Below are 21,892 nucleotides of genomic sequence, written 5' to 3'. Positions count from 1 at the left end.
AGCAGTCAGTACCTCAAGTCACTATAGCTTATAGTTACAACATTTCATGGCCGCAAAGAATGAAATTAAGGTGGAACTGCAGGTCATTTAAGAAAGTAGGAAACTTGTTCCGAAGGGAAATTTTCATTTTTTTTGAGAGAGAGAGAGAAGCATCAATTGGTTGAAAACTAAAAATTGTTCGCAATAATTGGAGAAGTCACTTTGCTACAATATTTCCATTGTTATTGAAGACAAAAAATCCTTTGTTTGTATGTCTTTTTGGGTTCATTTGATCAAATAGGGAAAAATAGGGAAATCATTAGGCACTTGCGAATGATTTTGCCCAATTTTCATATCGTGCAGTTGACAGTGCCACCTTAAATTACATCCATTTGCTTTGGCTATGAGGTTCTTAAATCATAACCGACAAGAGAACAATGGCTCTTTTTCTTTTTGTTTCCATTTGCCTCGTTTTGTGCGGAAGATAGGAACATTTCAAGAAGAACGGCAACATGAAACTCGCTCGCAAACAATATTACGTTAAGGGAACACTCCTTAAACTGTTGACACAACTGAAACGAACATGCTCCTGACGTCTACTTCGATCACAATACATTCATTACAGAATACTTACTGGACCATCCTGTGAATTCTACAACTTTGAATCATTCACAACGACAGGACTACGATATGACATTGTTTACTGTTGTAGACTGACAAAACATGTAGGGGACAAAAAGTCTTGATGACAGGAATTGTACAGCTGTGTACGACCCACTTACAGACAACAATGTTTCAATGTCAATGCTTAATGTTTGACTTTCATCACTGCCACCAACGACTGACTTCTTTTGAAAGCTGTTTTATTGACATTAACGTAACCAGTGAACAGAACACAACGATATAGCTGTGGTGACTTCTCAAAATTGACCACTCCCTACCGAAGAACGATTCTTGAACCTTTCATACAGCCTTCAAACATAACAGCGAAGCAGACAAATCAGTTTGCAGAAACCAGACCTAACATTATATTGGAAAACAACACGGATGATTTGCGCTCATGTTGTCAATGTACTACAGAACATCAAACACCTCACTGTTTGACGCTGACTAAACATGAACTGGACTGCAACACCAACATCGCTTGGTTTTCCAAACGTGAATCACCAGTAACAAATATTAGAGCCAATGTTCTCTTGCCGGTTGTAGCTAATAATAAACCACTGTGTCTGGTTCGGAAGAAACCGTAACAATGCTATGATTAAATCGAGTAATTGCAGCTGGTTACACATTTTACTTTTCATGACGAAACATCATTAAATCAACTGTCTGAACCAAAGAAATTCAGCAGAAAATATTCGGCCTTAATTAACAGACTATGGACAAATTAAATTATCATTTTAACAAAACTTGAGTTCACGAATATTTTGCACGTGAATGAAATAATTACAAAGAAAAAACGGACACGCAAATCAGGACAAAAATCTTTCGTTGGGATTTTGAGAGCCAGTTTGCTTTTATAAAGCCCTTTACAATGGGAAATAGCCTTGATCTTTCTTTTTTCCGACCAGACACTGTGTTTTATCTTAGAGTAGGAAAATATCATTTTCCGCCGACTTTTCTTGTAACACAGGACATAAATGGCTTGCGCGAAAGTTTTGTTTTTTGCAAGTTAAGAAAGCTTTTTCATTAAACAGCAAATTTGAACCCCAAAATGTTTCTCTTAAAAAGGAGAAATTAAAATGGAGCCAGTTAAATGAATTTTTACTGTGTAGCTCTAAAAGAATCATCCCACTTCTGGCTCTTGTCTTTTATCAGACTTCAAAGGAACAGAATGAAAAACTCAATCTAATGACGAACTGTTTAGACAATTTTATCTTGTACAAAAACCTTTTCAGAGACATCGAGCCAAGCAATTTAATTGTTACTGTCTTACTGAGAAAAAAACCTCGCAGCTTGCTCGTGTCTTAAACAAAATTTATGTGAGAACAGAATGAGACATCAACTATTGAAAAGTTGCTAGGAAACCAGAAAAAAAATATCGTGTGAGAATTTATAGCAGACATTGAGTCAAGCAATACAATTGTTACTGTCTATCTGAAAAAAACATTACAGCTTGCTCATGTCTTTGACTTGACGGTCAATTCAAATAGATTCAATTAGAGTCGCCTATACAGGAAACAATTTCAACTGAAATCGTTTGACTTCGTTTTCGTCAATTTTAACACGAAATTTTCCGAGAACGCGAACTTTTTATTTACGCGCTTAAGTTTTATTAGTCCTGTGTCACAAACAGAAGTTGGCAGTAGAAAATCGTTATTTTTCTGTCAGAGGCAACATGAAAAGATATAAGCTCAGAGAGTTCAAGATTAAATTGGAAAAAAACGTAAAATTCGAGAACAGATGGTGTATTTTTGGCCTTAAAAATGTATTTTATCGCAAAGGCTGTACCTTTTCATGTTGCTTAAAACATTACCTCGTGCAATCGACTGAAAACTTGGAACTTAAACCCTCAATTTGGCATTTTTGATCTCAATCTTTTTGCACGAGGTAATGTTTGTATATTTTAGCGGGAAATTTTCAAACGAATCCTCTTTAATTTTTTTGGCAAAAAAGTTGTTAGGGGAAACTCTGTGCAAATTGTAACAAATTTTCCCGCCAAAAGTCTTAGTATATACACGAAAAGTTTTTTCTTGACACCTTTCAAATGATTTAACTGAAACTTACTTAATTAAGTTGAATAAAAACTTATATTTAATTACTTTATCAGAGACAATAAAGATTACGAAGAAAACTGAATACTTTGGCGAGTCTATTATAAACCAAATATACAAGAGACAAGACAAAATAATGAATAACTTTTATTGGCAATTATATGATTACAACAAGCGTTGGTGAAATAATTTTTAAAAAAAAAAACGGCGCATGCGTATTTTTTCTAAGTCTTTTGGCGGGAAAATTCACCACAACTGAACAGATGTTACTTACAGAATTATAAAACAAAAAATTGGCGCATGCGTATTTTAGGCGCCCGTATTTTTCTAAGTTTTTTGGCGGGAAAATTTTGAATTTTTAAACAGCCCATAATTAATAGTTTTCCTCAGTCCATCAAAATCGCAATTGCTTACATTTGAGTTAGTCCCCGAAATCGGCGTACAACTGTTAACTTTAACTCTCTGGATCCTCGAGAGAAAGGGAGTACTTCTGTTTTGTACCTCTGAATAAATCCTTTTGCAATCATTCTTGTTTGTTTGATTGTTGCTTGATGGTCAGAGATATTCACCGCTCAATCTGAAAGAAAATAGAAACGAACGATAAATTGATAAATGCAGTAGAACTCAGGGTCGTGGGTTGAATGAAAAAATCACAAACATTGAGCAAATATAAAACCTTATTTAGTACTTAAGTGTTGGCTGACCATGCAAACGAACGTGAAAGTTACCTGGATTTAGGGATAAATTCGATAAGATCGCTTTGAAGATTCTGATAAATGCGAGGAGTTAGTAGTTGGTGTGCAAAGTAATTTCAGATTACATTTTAGCTTTTCCGTTTCTGCCCTCAGGAATTGAGCTATTTAATTTTGAGCCGACATATCACAGTTTATCAGTCGAACCTGAAAAAAGCAATTATTTTCAGTGCCCACTAGTCATTTCTCTGAGATCACGATAGAGCTGAAAAGACCAATTCACCTGAATTCATTTTCTGCACGTTTGAATTATATTTTCTATCGTTTGTAGGATCTATGATTTCTAAGCGACAAACAACTGTGTTCCTGTTCATATTCTCGACAAAAAATTAAAATAATCCATATATTTTCGCATGCTCCTGAAAGCGTTAAGAGCTTAGATATTGGACAATTAGGCTTCAAGGTTTCAAACTAAATTAAATAGAAAATGTTCTAATCTTTTAATGAGAAAACTGGTACAAAATATTCAGCGTATTCATGAACAATTTAATCTTGAGTAGAATACGACAAATGGTTTTAGACTTGATGAACTGCTCAGATATTTAACGGTTGGTACTCAATGTTTTGACCGATAAATAAAAAAAATGTTTGATGTGGGAATTTCTAATTTATAGACTGGCTGAGTCTGGTTTTAGCCGAAAGACATCTGACATTTGACAGTTTGTCTCCAAGTTTCTAATTTGAAAAAAAACCCATCTAGCTTTCCAAACAGAGAATTATAAAAAAAACAATTCAAGCAACTCCGGTACAAAATTATCAGAGCATTTATGAAGGGGTTTATCTTGAATTAAATAGAAAAATGATGTGATTTTGAGCTTTAAAATATTTCCTTGGGACCAGCTTTAATTTGATTTTAGTCTCAAGAGCAAACATATTTGACATTAAGCCTCAATGGTGTTATTTTTTTAAATAAAATATTGTGTTAGTAAAAAAAAGAACTACACTTATCAAGTTTTGGGAGAAAATGAATTTAGTTTTAAGTATAAAGAATAAAGACATTTGTGAAAAAGGCTCTAATGTGTGAATACTTAATGGTTTAATATATTTTGACAACACCTGTGGTACTCAATTATCAGATTATTAAAATTATTAGCGATGTAAAAGTAATCCTAGGAAAAGATTTAGGGAAATACAACATTACTGTCTTGAGCATATTGAATCTGTTTTTGCCCTGTAACGCCTAGAAGTGAATGGCTTCTAATTTCTCTTCAAAAATCACACCTGAAGCAAAATTAATGTAAAGGTCATGCAAATAAAGGAAATCATCACCAACCTAAAAAGCTTTGATTGTTAAACGAATTCTCCTCGGTAGTAACAAAGGAAATGTACAGAGCAGAGCATGGAGAATATACAGATTGGTTTTTGGGTAAAAAAAGGTCAAGAACTGTCAGGACCTTACACATTTGACAACTTGGCTCAACGTGGTATTGAAATAAGTAAAAAATATCTAATTTTGCAACATTATTGGAGCATTTAACCGAGAGAAATCTAGAAATAAAGAATTCAAGGAAAAATTGGCTGCGGTAATATAAATGTATAAATATTGTTTTTGTGGGGGGGGAGGGGGGGGAGAGGGGGATTTTAATTCATATTAACTCCTAGAGCAAAGACATTCCAGAGTAGAGCTCTAAGGTAATTATTGAATTAAGTGAAAATTCCTAGTTTTTTAACGAAAAAACAGTTTGCAAAGTTATTATAGCATTAATTTTTTCAGTGCTCTAGAAAAGGATCCACTGAAGAGAATGAAACTTTGAGAAATAACAAAGCTTGAAATAAACTGAATTTGGTTTAGACTGGCTTCAAGAGCTTACAGCAAACAAATTTGATCTTTAGGCTTGAAAGCTCTCATTTATTGAGTAATCTAGAAGGTGTTTCAGAAATACCAAGCTTTGGAGCTAACTGAATATTGTTTAGCCTCAAGAGCCAAGATATTTGCACTATTTCAAAGTTATCAGAGTATTGGATTGATCAGTGCTCTCTAACATAACACAAAAACAAAGTACTTTAAGACATTGAAACGTTTGAAGCATTTTGACTTTGGTTTCCACAGGCCTTGAGAGCTGATAGCTTAAACAAACTTGACTTTTAGGTATCAAAGCTCTCATCGACTTAATTAGTAAAAAACTCTGATTTATCAAAAACACTAAAGCATTAGACACGTCAGAAATTTTGAAAAATTCCAGAAAAAATTCAAAAGAGGAGTTTTTAAGTATAAGTAATTTTTTCAGCCATGAGAGCTAAGACATTTGAGAATTAGGCTTCAAGGTATTCATTGAATAATTTAGGTGAAAAAAGCTTTATTTTTTTAATTTAAAAGCCTGGTTCAACATTGATTTTCAGCATTGATTTTCAACATTGATTTTACAGAGCTCTCTTAAAGTAATAAAAGGATCCTTGACAAAAAAAACTTTAAGAAACATCAATATTTGAAGCTCAAAAAATGCTTGTAGACCAGCCTCAAAAGCTGATTGCTCACACATACTTGACTTTTGGACTTCAATGCTTTCATTGATTATAAGTACAAAAAAGGTCTGCTTTTTCAAAAATTACCATATCGTTAAACTTCTTAGGGATCTCAAAAAATTCTGAAAAACATGTCTTATGGCGTTCAATGCTTTCATTGATTAAGTAGAAAAGATCTGCTTTTTTTTCTTTGCTTATTAGAGATCTCAAGAAATTTTGAAAAAGTTCGACAGAGAGCATATTTTTGATTTTTTTCCTTAGCCTTGGGAGCTTGGACATATGAGGATAAGGCTCTAAGATGTTAATTAAATTTTGACCAAAATCTTAATTCAAAGTAATCAAAGCATTAAAACATGAAAGAGATTTATCACATATCAACAAAAAATAATCCAGAAAGGGTTTAAGAAATACCAAGCTTTGGAGCTTACTGAATAATGTTTTGCTTCAAGAGCCACGACATTTGCCTTATTTCAAAGTTATCAGAGCAATGAATTGATCAGAGTTCTCTAACAGAACACTAGGACAAAATACTTTGAAACATTTCAGTGTTTTGAAGCATAATGAATTTGGTGTATACAAGCCTCAGTATTTGATAGCTTATACAAACTCGACTTTTAGGTATTAAAAGTTTTCATTAATTAGGTAAAAAGCGCTGATTTATCAAAATTACCAAAGAATTGAACTCATCAGACATTGTAAAAAATTCCAGAAAAAAATCAAACAATAAGTCTTAAAAAGTCTTTTAGCCACGAGAGCGACGACATTTGAGAATTAGGCTCCAAGTTCAACATCGATTTTTAAAATTGAATTTACAGACCTCTCTAAAAGGATCCTAGAAAAAAACTTTGGGAAACATCAACATTTGAAGGTCAACAAAATTGTTGTAGGCCAACCTAAAAAGCTGATTTCTTATACAAACTTGACTAATGGGCTTCAAAGCTGTCGTTGATTAAGTAGAAAAGATCCACTTTTTCAAAAATTACCAGATCACTGAACTTATCAGAGATCTCAAAAAATAATGGAAAAGTTCGAGAGAGCATATTAAATTTTTCTTTCTTGGCCTAAAGAGCTTATAATTTTGCGATTAAGACTCTGAGACGCTAATTGAATTGAGTTGCAAAGTTACAATTTTGCAAAGAAATCTTGATTGTCAAGGCATTAAAAACCTGAAGGAGATTTAAAAACGAACTGCTCACGGATGTTACTGAAATGCACGATAATGACTGAGTATTTCTCTGACACCAGCGTTTTACCAACTAAGTGTATTTATAAACGAACAGTTAAACAGTTCCGTAAATTTTCTTGTTTCTAGGTTCATTCATTTTTTTACTATGCTTAGATGTGAATGACAGACATCCGTAAATCCAGGTTTAAGCACTATACGCGGACCAGACTTACACTGAAGCCCAGATAGATAATTTGTTATAGAAAAAAAACAAAGAGAACTAACCATGTCGGAGTTATTCTGTTATCCTTTCTTCCCTTGAATCTCTTGATTTCTAGATGCACTTCGGTCCTATGCTTGATGCTGTCCTGGAGAGAAAGAAAATAATAGGATATTTATTGTAAATACGTCGACACCTATATTTTGTTAATTACTTTAAAATGCGAAAGACAAAGATCAATATTACGTCATACAAAATTAAATTAGAATCACTCTTTAATGACAATTTTAATGACCTTAATTTTTATTTTTAAGTGATTTTGACTATCGATCTTTCAACATGTAATCTAATTGATGCACGACTGGCTTATCTGTTCCGTTGTTCTATCACAGTCAAAGTGCGGTTAACTACTGCAAATCACTATAATCACACAGAGATAGAGGAAATCAAAGATTGACGATTACAAATTAATTTTTTCCGTCCCATTTTCCTCTTTTTTCGAATTGCAAGCTTTATTTGATTAATAAGATTTAAGTTACCAACCTTGTTAGAGATTTTCCAGTTTTCCTTTCTTCCCCTAAATTTATCTATCTTGAGAAGTTCTCATTCTATGCTCGATATTCTCTTATACAGAAAAATAAAACAAATATATTGTGAGTACATGCATACCTATCTCAAGGTAAATACTTTATACTGCGAATAATAAAGATTCGGATAAACAAAACTAAGGGAGAGCCACGACATTGTACATTAACAATTTTGACTTTGTGCATTGACTTTGGCCAATTTGAAATATAAAGCATGCGCTGAGTCCAAGTAAAGGAATCTAGCGTGACCAAATTTACAAACTTAAGTAAATGCAAAACTGAATAACTAACCTTATCAGATGCCCTCCCTTACTCTTTCCTTCGCACATCTCTCGACATCAGATTTTATTTTCTGTTTACGCTTGATGCTGTTCTGGAAAGAAAACAAAGAGAGAAGATCTTAGTTTAATCCCCTATGTTTGGTAACCTGAACAATATAAGAAAGAATACTGGGAAAATAAAGGATCATTAAACAAGCCATAAAACAGAGTCACTGTCATAGCAAATTGTCTTGTTCAAGAATAAAACATAATGACTCAGTCAGAGCTACACCTCCAGACACGTTTGCTGGTACACTCAGTGCCCCCCTCCCCCTCCGCCCCCCTCTATGTTGGTCTGCAAGATGGCATGGGCACATAGACAATTAGCAACATTATAAGGGGAGAGAGGCGAAAATACTTCACTGATGTTGCTCTGTAGAAGCGTCCTAATTAACTATGTCTGGGAGTGCAGAGCCAGGACCTCTCGATTTGGAGTCCATGAGCTCAACACATTCAGGGTTAAAATAAATTCGAGATAACAGAAATTCCCATTATCAGTGGCCTCTGCTTGAAAGATGGAAAAAATCTCTTGTATCCAGAAAGAGAATTCTACGTGAAAAAGTTTTGATAATCACCCTGTTTCTTTTAGGTGGAGGTTGGGGAAGGGAAAAATCTAATACGATTAAAACAAACTTTTTTAAAATACCATAATTATAAAGAATTACATATATAGTATGAAAGAAAAATAAGAACAGGTAAAAAAAAGAGATAAAAAAGTAAATGAAAAGAAAAATTTAACACTGCCGCCAGTGTATTGCGGCAGTCCCGTGGTTCACTTAGAGCTGTCATGGCGGCGGCCACCTTTAGGATTTGTCTTACACTGCATTGTTTGTTAAAAGCCACTCGTTTCTACATTTCACTTCGAAATTTGATTTTGCATTATACAAAGAAGAACATGAACACTGTTTTTCTCTAAAAAATAGCGTTTAAAAGAACATCATTTACCTTGAGAAAAGTCGTGACAAAACAACATCCATTGATCCTCGACTTTGAAGTGAAACCACCCGGTTTAACGACCTCTAAGAAACATACGTAGGCCTTGAATGAATGGACGATATCTAGTTGATTTAATGCGTTGAAATGCTGTATTTTCTTGCCCCAAAGTATCGGAAAAAGACAACAAAATTTGCTGAAGTTCGTAAGCTCTTTCCACGTGCAAGGCTAAACGAAAACATGAATATTAATTTCAAAAATTATTTGCAATTCATATGAGTTTTTCGCCTTTGAAAGGTCGGTGGAATGAAAATCGTTGAAAAACGAAACGGGATAACTTGCCATACGCTAATTTCCGCTTGGTTAAGTTTCATGAAGAGTTACAGCCATCCCATCGTTTAAATTATAAAAATAGTAATTCGCGCTCACATGATCCAAACTTATTTGCAGAGCACAAAATGTGCACACTAGAGAAAACTCTAAGAACTTTACGCGTGAATCACGAAACAACCCGACTAAAGAAAATCCTCAGAGTGCGCAAGATACTAACGAAACATTTACCCCAAAGAAAATTCTCAATGCACACCAGAAACTAACGAGTCAATCCGAGTAAAGAGAATTCTAAGATTGTGTGAGATTTTTACGAAACAATCCGGCTGAAGAAAATCCTAAGCGTGAGCAAGATGCTAACGGAACATTCAAACTAAATAGAATCCTTAGAGTGCTCGAGATACTAATGACACATTCGGACTACAGAGTATTCTCAGACTGCAAAAGATATTAACGAAATAATCCTACTAAAGAGAATCCTCAGTGTGCGTGAAATACTAACGAGACATCCAGACAAAACAGAATTCTAAGAATACGCGAGGTACTAACGAAACAACCAAACAAAATAGACTATAAAAAGTGTGCGAGATACCAAAAAAACAATCGAATAATAGAGAATTCTAGGAGTGTGCTAGATACTGACGCAACAATCGAACGACAGAGACTAAGAAGACTGCAATCCTCACTAACGAAATGTTCGCATAGGAAAGAATTCCAGGAGTGCGAGAGAGATACAAACGCAACAATCCGACTGAAGAAAATCCTCAACGTGCATGAGATAATAACGAAACAATCTAACTAAAAATAATTCTATGAGTGCGCGAGATAATATCGAAAAATTCTACCTAAAGAGAATCCTCAGTGAACGCGAGAAACTAACAAAATGTCTAAAAAATGTATAAATTTAAGACTTCTGGGGTTTCTAATAAAAAAAACCTATGCAGAATTCTAAGAGTGCGCGAGATACTATCGCCACAATCCAAATAAAGACACCACGAAAATGCGCAAATACTCAAAACACAAATGTCATTAAACAGAATTCCACGAATGCGCGAAAAATTAATTATGGTAAAAGGACTGAGTGGAGTCCAATTCGGTCTATAATCATACGAGTAATTAACAAAATCAGACGACCGCGAAGTGGGAGTCCGATTTGTTAATCACGAGTATGATTACAGACTGAATTGGACGACACGAAGTCCTGTTACAAGTTAATTAGGACTATGACAAAATTTGATAAAGAAACTATACATCGGTCAGACGTTTTCATAAAAAAGAACAACAACAGTTAACTCGGCGAAATGCAAGACAACAGCGCGCGCACATGACACGTTCTGTCCACTTACACAGGCATGACGTGTTAACTGTTCCTTCAACCGTCCTTTTACACTGTCCAATTACAAGCATGACGCGTACGCTGTCCTATTAATGCTCAAATCGGGCTTGTGATAACCAATCATGTTCAAGAATTTTGTTGCAGTTTTGCTAAACGAAAAAATCGAACCAAAGAGGATTGTAATAGTGCGCAAAAGAAACTACATATAACGAAATAATCCAACCAAAGAAAAATTTTAATAATTTGTGAGATATTAAAGAACCAATCAAACTAAATACACTACGAAGTGTGCAAGAGATACCGAAACAATCTAACTAAAGGGAATTCCAAGAGTGCGCGAGATATCGACGAAACAATCGAACTAAAGAGAATTATAAGAGTGCGCAAGATACTAACGAAACAATCTAACAAAAGAGAATTCAAAATGGGCACGAGATGCTAACGTAACAATCTAACTAAATTTATTCTACGAATGTGCGAATATGCAATATGCAAACTGAACAATCACACCAAAGGAAATTCTTAGAATAAGCACGATGCTGATGCATCAATCCAACTAAAGAGAATTCTGAGAGTGTACGAGATCCTAACGCAAAATTCCAACTAGAGACTACGAAGAGTGCGTGAGATACGGACTCAATAATAAGTACTTAATCTGGCTCGAGGTCATGCCGTAAGGACCGAGCGCCGCACACACGTCAGCCTTTACTATGGTTTTTCTATGGAATTGCGCGAGCAGGGCCGTACGGGTCATATAATGATACAACTAAAGACACAACGAAGAGTGAGCGACACACCAACGAAATAATTCAGCTAGAGTGGATTCTAGGAGTGCAATGGATACTAAAGACAAAATCGAACAAAAAAGAATCCTTAAAGTGCAGGAGATGCCCACGAGGCAGTCAAATTAAAGACAATTCTAAACGCGCGCAAACACTAACACACAATCGAGCTAATGAAACCATTCAGATTGCACTAGATACTAACGAAACAATTCATTTTAAGAGACCATTTAGAGGGCGCAAAATACTGACAAAAATCGAATTAAACAGACCATTCAGAGTGCGCGAGATACTTATGAAATATCGAATTAAACAAACTACTCAGAGTGCACGAGATACTAAAGAAACAATCGAACTAAAGAGGTTCCACAGAGTGTGTAAGACACTAACAAAACAAACCAAATGGAAAGATTACCCGGAGTGCGCGAGATACTCGCGAAACAATCGAACTAAAAAAGAGATTACGACATATTAAAAAGAACATCGAACTAAAAACATCCAAAGAGTGCGCGAAATACTAACAAAACAATCGAACTTAAGCGATTACTAAGAGTGCGCGAGATACTAAAGAAACAATCGACCTAAAGAGATAGCTTAAGTTCGCAATATACTAACGGAACGATCCAACTTAAGAGATTACTCCGAGTGCACGATATACCAACTACAATTGAACTAGTGCAAATCCAAGAAGTTTGCGAGATACCAACGAAACAATAAAATTAAAAAGAATTCTAAAACTGTGAGAGATACTAACGAAACAATCAAGTTAAAGACAATTCTAAAAGTGCCCAAACACTAACGAAACAATCAAACTAAAAAAATTACTCAGAATGCGCGAGACACTAGTGAAACGACTACACTTTAGAGATTACTCAGAGTGCGCGAGATACTAAACTAATAATCTAATTAAAAGACATTTAAGGAGTGCGCGAAATATTGACGAAACAATCGAACTAATAACATCAGTGAATGTGAAAGATACTCACGAAAAAATCAAACTAAAGAGATCACTAAGAATGTTCAAAATATTAACGAAACAACCAAACTGAAAAAAGTACCAACAGTCCAAGACATACTAAAGAAACAATCGAACTGAAGAGATAACTAAGAGTGCGTGGGATAGTGACGACCTAATCGAACTACAGGAAAACCAAGGAGTGTCAGAGATTATAGTGAAACAAACAAGCTAAAGAGAATTCGAAAAGCGCGCGCAATACTAACGAAACAATCGAACTAGGGAGAATCTCTACAATGTGCTCGAAACAAACAAAAGAATTTAATGAAAGAGATTATTAGGAGTGCGCGAGATACTAACGAAAGAATCGAACTTAACAGAGTCCCTAAAGTGAAACAAACAAACTAAAGAGAATTCGAAAAGCGCGCGCAATACTAACGAAACAATCGAACTAAGGAGAATCTCTACAATGTGCTCGATACAAACAAAAGAATTTAATGAAAGAGATTATTAGGAGTGCGCGAGATACTAACGAAAGAATCGAACTTAACAGAGTCCCTAAAGTGCTAATAACGCAACCTTCAATTAAGTATATGTAATTGCACGGGTTCGAGGGCAATTAAGAATTAATTCGGGAAAACTTTGAAAATACAGGTGAAATTAATCCTTAATTGGCCGAGGGCACTTGCGATTTCTTGTTTATCACATAAAGGGTAAACTTTTTGAGGGAATCGCATTCGCGCACTATGTCCGCGCGATGAAGCCCTCTCAGTGCCGCCACAAATGTCAAAACAAACGTAACTAACCAATTAATTTAGTATAGATTTTATCCTCAAAATACAGTTAACAACGTTGTACGGCTTCATCCAGTTAAATTGCAATCAATAAATCGTTGCTGCCAACAGCAAAAAGGCTCAATGAGCATCAAGTAATCATGCCCTCTTGATTATCAAAAATGCCCTCGTGATAAAAGAAAAAAAAATTGTCCTCTGTCTCAGCCAATCAGCATTCTGTAATTTTGCCAGTATGTGGTAAAGAAATTAATCAGAGTGCGCGAGATATTAACAAAACAACGGGACAACAAACAACTCTATGAGTGCGCAACAAACTATCGAAAAAGTGAACTTAGGAAAAAAATTAAAGAGCGCAAGAGATATGGACAAAAATATAAAACTAAAGATATTATTCAGAATGCACCAGAAAATAACGAAACAATCGATTAAAAGCGAGTCACCACAGTGGGTGCAGTACTACCAAAATAATTGAATGAGAGAGATTACTAAAGGTCGGCGAAACACTAACAAAAGAATCAAACTTAGGAGATTCTTCAGAGTGCGCGAGCTGATAACGCAGCATTTCAACTTAAGAAATTTATCAGAGCGCGCGAAAAACTAACAAGACAATCTCTCTACATAAAATTCGAGGAGTACGCGCGATACTAACGAAATAATCGAACTAAAGAAGATTCCAAGAGAGCGAAAGATACTAACGAAAGAATTGAACTATAGAGAATTCTAAGAGTGCGCAAGATACTAACGAAAGGACTGAACTATAAAGAATTCTAAGAGTGCGCAAGATACTAACGAAAGGATTGAGCTAAAAATGTTTCTAAGAAAGCGCAAGATATTAACGAAAGGATTGAAGTATAAAGAATTTTAAGAGTGCGCAAGATACTAACGAAAGGATTGAACTAAAAAGATTTCTAAGAGTGCGCAAGATACTAACGAAAGGATTGAAGTATAAAGAATTTTAAGAGTGCACAAGATACTCTTAGAATTCTTTTTAGTTCAATTCTTTCGTTAGTATCTTGTGCACTCTTAGAATTCTTTATACTTCAATCCTTTCGTTAGTATCTTGTGCACTCTTAGAATTCTTTTTAGTTCAATTCTTTCGTTAGTATCTTGTGCACTCTTAAAATTCTTTATACTTCAATCCTTTCGTTAGTATCTTGCGCACTCTTACAATTCTTTATACTTCAATCCTTTCGTTAGTATCTTGCGCATTCTTAAAATTCTTTATACTTCAATCCTTTCGTTAGTATCTTGCGCACTCTTAGAATTCTTTTTAGTTCAATTCTTTCGTTAGTATCTTGTGCACTCTTAGAATTCTTTATACTTCAATCCTTTCGTTAGTATCTTGTGCACTCTTAGAATTCTTTTTAGTTCAATACTTTCGTTAGTATCTGGTGCACTCTTAAAATTCTTTATACTTCAATCCTTTCGTTAGTATCTTGTGCACTCTTAGAATTCTTTTTAGTTCAATTCTTTCGTTAGTATCTTGTGCACTCTTAAAATTCTTTATACTTCAATCCTTTCGTTAGTATCTTGCGCACTCTTACAATTCTTTATACTTCAATCCTTTCGTTAGTATCTTGCGCATTCTTAAAATTCTTTATACTTCAATCCTTTCGTTAGTATCTTGCGCACTCTTAGAATTCTTTTTAGTTCAATTCTTTCGTTAGTATCTTGTGCACTCTTAGAATTCTTTATACTTCAATCCTTTCGTTAGTATCTTGTGCACTCTTAGAATTCTTTTTAGTTCAATACTTTCGTTAGTATCTGGTGCACTCTTAAAATTCTTTATACTTCAATCCTTTCGTTAGTATCTTGTGCACTCTTAGAATTCTTTACTTATATATATTATCTATACTTATATATATAAAGAATTTTAAGAGTGCACAAGATACTAACGAAAGGATTGAAGTATTAAGAATTCTAAGAGTGCACAAGATACTAACGAAAGAATTGAACTAAAAAGAATTCTAAGAGTGCACAAGATACTAACGAAAGGATTGAACTAAAAAGAATTCTAAGAGTGCACAAGATACTAACGAAAGAATTGAACTAAAAAGAATTCTAAGAGTGCACAAGATACTAACGAAAGGACTGAACTAAAAAGAATTCTAAGAGTGCACAAGATACTAACGAAAGGATTGAAGTATAAAGAATTCTAAGAGTGCACAAGATACTAACGAAAGAATTGAACTAAAAAGAATTCTAAGAGTGCACAAGATACTAACGAAAGGATTGAACTAAAAAGAATTCTAAGAGTGCACAAGATACTAACGAAAGAATTGAACTAAAAAGAATTCTAAGAGTGCACAAGATACTAACGAAAGGACTGAACTAAAAAGAATTCTAAGAGTGCACAAGATACTAACGAAAGGATTGAAGTATAAAGAATTCTAAGAGTGCACAAGATACTAACGAAAGAATTGAAGTATAAAGAATTCTAAAGGCCTATTTACACGGTACGACTTTGTCGCATGCGACAAGCTTACGACAGGCTTACGACACGAATTGTTTCGTGTAAATCAAACCTACAACTCGCTTACGACTCTTAAGTCATGTCGTAAGCCTGTCGTAAGCTTGTCGCATGCGACAAAGTCGTGCCGTGTAAATAGGCCTTAAGAGTGCACAAGACACTAACGAAAGGATTGAAGTATAAATAATTTTAAGAGTGCACAAGATACTAACGAAAGAATTGAACTAAAAAGAATTCTAAGAGTGCGCAAGATACTAACGAAAGGATTCAACTATAAAGAATTCTAAGAGTGCGCAAGATACTAACGAAAGGACTAAACTATAAAGAATTCTAGGAGTGTGCAAGATACTAACGAAAGGATTGAGCTAAAAAGAATTCTTAGAGTGCGCAAGATACTAACGAAAGGATTGAAGTATAAAGAATTCTAAGAGTGCACAAGATACTAACGAAAGAATTGAACTAAAGAATTCTAAGAGTGCGCAAGATACTAACGAAAGGATTGAACAATAAAGAATTCTAAGAGTGTTCAAGATACTAAAGAAAGGATTGAACTTTAAGAATGCTAAGACATTGAACTTTAAGAGTACTAACGCAACAAACCAACAAAGACAACTTTATGAATGCGCACGATACTAACGAAACAATCGCACTAAAGAGAATTCTAGGAGTGTGCAGAATGATCACAGAAAAACCGAACTCAACATAATGCTATAAATGCACGAGAATACTAAATACTAGGAGATACTAGAATACTAGGAGATACTAAAGAAACAATCGAACGAAAAAGAATCCACAGTGTGCGTGAGATACTAACGAAACAATAAAACTAAAGAGAATGCTCAGTGTGCGCGAGATTTTAGCAAAACAGTGAAACTTAAGGCAATCCTCAGTGTGCGCGAGATATTAACGAAACAATCAAACTTAAGACCATCGTCAGTGTGCACGAGATATTAACGAAACAATCAATTTAGAGACAATCCTCAGTGTGCGCGGGATATTAACGAAGCAATCAAATTAAAGACAGTCCTCGGTGTGCGTGAGATATTAACGAAACCATCAAACTAAAGACAATCCGCTGTGTGCGCAAGACACAAACGAAACAATTAAACTAAAGAATACCCTCAGAGTGCGCGGAATACAAACAATCAAACTAAAGACAATCCTCAGTGTGCGTGAGATATATACGAAACGACCCAACTAAAGACAATCGTCAGTTTGCGCGAGATATTAACGAAACAATCAAACTAGAGACAATCCTCATGATCAGTATGTGTGAGATACTAACGCAACAATCAAACTAAAAAGGATCCTCAGTTTGCGCGAGATACTAACGAAATGATCAAACTGTAGATAATGCTCAGTGTGCGCGAGATTTTAGCAAAACAATGAAACTTAAGACAATCCTCAGTGTGCGCGAGATATTAACGAAACCATTAAACTAAAGAAAATCCTCAGTGCGCGCAAGATATTAAACAAACAATATAACTAAAGAAAAACCTCAGTGTGCGCGAGATATTAACCAAACAATCAAACTAGAGACAATCGTCAGTGTGCACGAGATATTAACGAAACCATCAAACTGAAGACGATCCTCAGTGTGCACGAGATATTAACGAAACTATCAAACTAAAGACAATCCTCAGCGCGCGCGAGATATTAACAAAAAAATCAAACTAGAGACAATTCGCAGTGTGCGCGAGATATTAACGAAACAGTCAAACTAAAGACAATCCTCAGTGTACGCGAGATATTAACCATACAATCAAACTAAAGACAGTCCTCATTGTGCGCGAGATATTAACCAAACAATCAAACTAAAGACAATCCTCAGAATGCGCGAGATATTAACCAAATAATCAAACTAAAGACAATCCTCAGTGAGCGCGAGATATAAACGACACCATTAAACTACAGACAGTCCTCAATGTGCGCGAGATATTAACCAAACAATCAAACCAAAGACAATCCTCACTGGGATATTAACGAAACAATCAAACTTAAGACAATCCTTAGTGTGCGCGAGATACTAACAAAACAATGAAAGTAAAGACAATCCTCAGTGTGCGTGAGATATTAACGAAACAATCAAACTAAAGACAGTCCTCAGTGTACGCGAGATATTAACTAAAACCATAAAACTACAGACAGTCCTCAGAATGCGTGAGATAGTAACCAAACAATCAAACTTAAGACAATCCTCAGTGTGCGCGAGATATTAACGATACCATCAAACTACAGACAGTCCTCAGTGTGTGCGAGATACAAATGAAACAATCCAACTAAAGGCAATCCTTATTGTGCGCGAGATGTTAACAAGACAATCGTTAACAATCGCGAAGATCGCTTTCATATTCACGTCTTCATCCGCAGTTCAAATATATGACTTTCATATATTCACAGCCAATCAAACTAAAGACAATCCTCAGTGTGCGCGAGATATTAACCAAACAATCAAACTACAGACTGTCCTCAGTGTGCGCGAGATACAAACGAAACAATCCAACTAAAGATATTCCTCATTGTGCGCAAGAGATTAACGAAACAATCAAACTAAAGACAATCCTCAGTGTGCGCGTGATATCAACGAAACAATCAAAATAGAGATAATCCTCAGTGTGTGCGAGATATTAACGAAACAATCCAACTAAAGACAATCCTCAGTGCACGCGAGATATTAACGAAACCATCAAACTAAAGACAATCCGCAGAGTGCGCGAGACACAAACGAAACAATTAAACTAAAGAATACCCTCAGAGTGCGCGGAATACAAACGAAACAACCAAACTAAAGAGAATCCTCAGAGTGCGCGAGATACAAACGAAACATTCAGACTAAAGAGAATCCTCAGAGTGCACGAGATTCTCACGAAAGAATTAAACTAAATTGAATTGAACATTTTTTTTTGTCTCAAACTTTTGCCCAGTCCATAAAAATCAACAATATTTCCCCCATAGTGGTAGCTCAAGTATATAACCAAGCTGCAAAACATTTGAACATTTGCGAACTATACATTATTTTGTAGACTGTAGAGATTTTCCCCAGAAATGTTTTATTTGAACACTACATTAACTCAAGATGCCAGTTCATAAGCAATCCTGAACTTAACTGTACAAAAATAATCCTATTTTGCACCAGATCAATAAGTAGCTTGCTGTACAACATATGCAACATAACTACAGTTGTGAACACTACTTAGGTAGTAGTAAAAATAAGGCCTAAAAAAACTCAGGCTCCTCCCTGATTTATACCCATGACCATCTGAGCTGGTTAATAAATGACTGTAAATATATGAAAATCATATATGTGAACTATATTATTTATATTATATATTATTCACCACTTTGAGGGTAACTATTTGGAACCAATATGATAACCAGCTCCCAGTTGGCTTGTTAGCTCAGTTGGTAGAGCACTGCACCACTATCGCAGAGGTCATGGGTTCAAATCCCACACAGGCCTGAATTTTTTTTCAGGCCTTATTTTCACTACTACCTAAGTAGTGTTCATAACTGCCAGGACGGCTTTCACATTCATTTCTTCAGCCGCACATTCACATATGTGATTTTCACATAGTTACGGTCATTTATTCACCAATTCGAGGGCTTATTTGGAACCAACATAATGACCAGGTCCCAGTTGGCTTGTTTGCTCAGCTGGTAGAGCACTACACCAGTATTGCAGAGGTCATGGGTTCAAATCCTATACAGGCTTGAATTTTTTTTTTAGGCCTTATTTTCACTACTACTTAAGTAATGTTCACAACTGCGAGGATCATTTCCATATTCATTTCTTCAATCACTGTTCACATATATGATTTTCATATATTTACAGTCATTTATGATTACAGTTATTAATAACCATGCAAGATATACAAGGTGTATAGTTTTTATATAAATAATGCTTTGCAGCTTGGGTTGCACACAATATCTACAGGTTCATAAACAGTAAGGCATGTGTACATTCTTAACTGCAATCCAATGAAATCATTCTCACCTTTTATAATCAATGTAATCAGGAATCTCATTGGAGTTGTTAATGTTATCCATGTTGAGCCTTAGTCTGTGTACATCCAGTGTGTTTCTTAAACCTGCTGAAAAAGAAAATAACAGTAAATTAACTCTAAAATTCTCTTGACATGGCAAATATCATTTATATTAATGAAAACTCTATTACAGAAATACTGTATAAAAACCAATCTACTTATATATTATATAATAACAAGCTATAGAGTAAAAATTTTGAATTGTAACTGGATATAAACATTTAAATGATGTAAAAGTAAGCATTGGTCATGAATGTTATAAATGTGGTGGCTTGTAATCAGCTCTTTACACTTTTGAATAGGGAATGTAGCTGAACTATTACCCAAAAGCTATACTTTGCCACTTTACTAAAATTGATGTCAAGACCTTTGGCAAGTGTCTGTTGTATTTGGTGCATCTCTCTGTATCCACATCTTCACCCCTCATTAATACAATGTCATCAGTGAGCTCTTCTATCGCTTTAATTTCACATTGTTCTGAAGATTTCTTGAGCCCACCCATAAGTATTTTAACTAGATACAAATAGGGGATCTTGCAATTTTGGGGGAGTCTTCCACTAAATAAAAATATTGTCTTCCATGTTCATGAAGCTGGTACTAAAGGAGGATTGTTCAAAGTGTTAATCTTTCTAAATGTGATGACCATCAAGGAAAGTTGCTGGTATAAGCAGCAAAAGCCTGTTGCTGAGGATCTTGGAGACATACAACTCCGTGTTCATGATTCACTATCAGTTCCGTTGGCTCCCTCTTTGAGATTTCCGGCATCCCATATGTGCACCTTAACATTATTTTTAGGTATACCCTGAGGCTTTGCCAGGTTGTTTTGGTGAGCTGTGTTAAGATTTTTGTCCCCTGCCAAATTTTCTGTTTCAAGAATGAAATCAGTCCTATAAAATGCTGAAAATTATTAAAAAATTATTTCAGCATCTCAGAACTTGAACCTCTATTCCTGAATCTCAAGATTTAGAAGTAAAATCTTGATTCTCAAAAGTTTTGCAAACTGAAAATCAATTTTTTGAATGAGACTGTCGACTGAGTACTTCACCTTAAAACAATGTTTCAATTTATGTTAACCTATTATCATCATTATTATTGACAAAGCAAACCCCCAAATTAAACACGAGGAGAATTCTGGGATGAGGATGCCTTCCCATCAAGTGAGGCATTGTTTCACAAAAATTTTACCAAGACATCCATTCTACAATTTTAAATTGTCACATCTATTAAAACCTTCTGATACAAACTGAGAGGATGAAGGAAAGTCTCAGCCGTCTAAGGATATGCATTTTAATAATTGTCATGTACCCACTACAGGGCCATTGAAGTCCACCTTGTAGGCAGACTTCGAAGAACAAGGAAGAACAAAATAAGAACTGATCTGACTCAAGGAGTTGTAAAGAAGTGGCCATTGTATTCTACGGTTTTGGCGATAAGATGAATGTTTGATAACAACGCTTGAAAATATATTACGACCACCGTTATGTACCTTCTTGCTTCAGAGGTCGTCACGAGTCGTCTTTTTGTTCACGTAATTGCCATCTGCTGCCATACTCCAATTGTCTAAGCTGTGATATAATTTGCATTAGCCACAACTGAAAAGTTTGCAAATGTGATACACGCCCACAAAACCCAGGTAAACATATTATAAATTATTTCCCAAGTCCTCAGTGCCAGTCTCCTAGGGAGCGCGACGAGATCGCGCGAGGACAAGCATGGGGTTGTGTGGAACAGCTCTGTCCATATTAAAAATAATCTGATAATTATGATGATAATGATAATTATGAAAATAGAGACAATGTGAGAATATAAGAATTAGGAGGATAATAATTTTTTTAGGCCTTTAATATTAACTGTCCAGTCCTTGAAAAAGCGTTTCATGTAAGGTAAATGTCTTTTTATTAGAGGTTGTGCTAACTTATACACAAATTGAAAAAAAAAACAACAACAACAACGCAGCAGAATGACTCAACTGACAATACTTTCCTCTGAATAAACCCTCCAGGGTTTATGCATATTCTGGTAAATTTGTTCAGGTTTAAAAAGAAATTA

General features: G+C 35.1%; 1 long non-coding RNA gene and 1 other non-coding gene across 2 annotated transcripts; one reads left to right on the top strand and one right to left on the bottom strand.

The window, feature by feature from the left end:
* Positions 1-2,823: 2,823 nt before the first annotated feature.
* LOC149050287 (uncharacterized) lies at positions 2,824-9,285 on the bottom strand. Its single transcript, XR_016183765.1, has 5 exons — positions 9,146-9,285; positions 8,172-8,253; positions 7,837-7,917; positions 7,359-7,441; positions 2,824-3,270 (listed from the first exon to the last, which is right to left on the bottom strand). It is a non-coding gene; the product is annotated as an uncharacterized LOC149050287 (long non-coding RNA).
* A 9,902-nt stretch (positions 9,286-19,187) lies between these two features.
* On the top strand, positions 19,188-19,260 carry Trnas-acu (transfer RNA serine (anticodon ACU)). The gene has a single exon. It is a non-coding gene; the product is annotated as a tRNA-Ser (tRNA).
* The last annotated feature ends 2,632 nt before the right edge of the window (positions 19,261-21,892 follow it).

Source organism: Pocillopora damicornis, chromosome 2 (assembly GCF_964200805.1).
Source record: "Pocillopora damicornis chromosome 2, jaPocDami1.2, whole genome shotgun sequence".
Lineage (NCBI taxonomy): Eukaryota > Metazoa > Cnidaria > Anthozoa > Scleractinia > Pocilloporidae > Pocillopora > Pocillopora damicornis.
Note: the sequence above shows the minus strand (reverse complement) of the source record. Positions and strands in the feature narration are given on the sequence as shown.